Source organism: Heptranchias perlo, unplaced genomic scaffold (assembly GCF_035084215.1).
Source record: "Heptranchias perlo isolate sHepPer1 unplaced genomic scaffold, sHepPer1.hap1 HAP1_SCAFFOLD_66, whole genome shotgun sequence".
NCBI lineage: Eukaryota > Metazoa > Chordata > Chondrichthyes > Hexanchiformes > Hexanchidae > Heptranchias > Heptranchias perlo.
The window spans coordinates 2,667,122-2,668,953 of NW_027139688.1; positions in this window are offsets into that span (position 1 = coordinate 2,667,122).

The following is a 1,832-nucleotide window of genomic DNA, read 5'->3' on the forward strand; positions in this document are numbered from 1 at the left end:
ACATTCTTCCAACACCGCTCCTCAGTTCGGTGGAACTTCCCTGGCCTGATGCCACCCTTACAGAGCCTGAGCATCACCTGTAATGTCTGCACTTCCGGTCCCCGCTTCTTTCTCTCTGGAGGCCCTCAGCGATCTAACCTTGTCCCTTACAAATTTACACACTTCCACCAGATGGCATCATCCAATCACACGAGGCTAACTTCCAAATTTACGCTGATGACACACTGCTTTACCTCTTCATCACCTCTCGCCGACCGACGTTCACGCCTCCCCCACCACCTGCTCTATCTCTTCAGCACCTCTCTCGAACCCACGACCCCACCCGCCCGACCTCTTTGTTGTCAGGCTGCTTGTTATATACCAATTTCTTGAAGAGCGCAATTTGTTCCAGGTAAACGTAAGGAAGACAACTGTAATCGCCTTCAGTCCACCGTCACAAACTCCATTCACTTGCCATTGATTTAACCTCCTCCACGGCCACCTTTTCAGGCTGAACTAGGATGTTTATAACGCAGCCTCCCGTTTCCCCACAAGCTGACCTTTCCTCCCATATTCCGTCCATCTGAAAGACCGCCGACTCGCAACTTTGTATCACCATTCGCCTCCGTTCTTGTATATTATGCACTGTTGCCTCACCTGTTGCACCTCTAGACTCGATTATTCTAATGTTCTCAATGCCGACCTCCTACCCTCCACACTCTGTGCTCATCGAAAGGACTGATGCCTGTATCCTATTATGCACCGTCTTGCTCCCCTGTCGCTACAAGCTTGGCAGATCTACATTGACTCCTGGTCCCCCAAGATCACCAATCGAACGGATGCTACCAAAAGAAGGAAAGATTTCGGGTGTGTTTTTTTTAAGAACGATTCTTTTGTACCGTAAACTGGAAGAATCCCAGTGAAAGTTCTAAAATGAGGAAATATGAAATGTTATTTAGAAAGGGAGCTTTCGTTTGACTTCATCCCATTTCATTTTTAAACCAATATCAGGATTTGTGCCAGAGAGCATGATTCTTCACTCTTCTCTAAATTTACTCTGATAACGATATAAATAGAAGTAGTTGTACATGACTGGAAATACGTCAGAATAGGTCTGGATTGACCAGTGATATATACAGCGCTTGTGCCGTCGCCTTGGTAATGGGAGTCGTCTTGTCGCCTGGTAGTTAAATCATTCGGTGTAATACTTGGATTTAAACTTATGGCGACATTTGTGAGGAGGATCATAGTAGACTCCAGGAGGACATAGACAGATTGGTGAAATGGGCAGACACATGAAAATTAATGCAGAGAAATGTGAAGGCCGGCCTCCCACCTTGCACCCTCCATAAACTTGAGCTCATCCTATAATCTGCTGCCCATTATCGTAACTAGCACCAAGTTCCAATTACCCATCACCCCAGTGCTCGCTGATCCATACTGCCTCGCGGTCCCGCAATGTCTCGATTTCAAAATTCTCATCCTTCTTTTCAGATTCCTCAATGGCATCGCTCCTCCTTATCTCTGTAACCTCCTTCAGCACTACAAACCGTCAGATCTCTGCGCTCCTCGAAATCAGGCCTCTTGTCCATCTCTGAGTTCAATCACTCCACCAGTGGCGGCCGTGCCTTCCACTGCCTAGGCCATAATTTCTGGAATTTCATCCCTAAACATCCTCGCCTCTCCACCACACTCTCCTCCTTTAAGACTCTCTATGTTATATAACTATCCCCCTCATATTAAATTTTCCGTGAGAAATAATCAATTTTTATTATATAACTAACCCAACTCATTCTATTTTACTGGATAAATAATCAATTTGTGTTATGTAACTATCCCCCACTAACTGCATT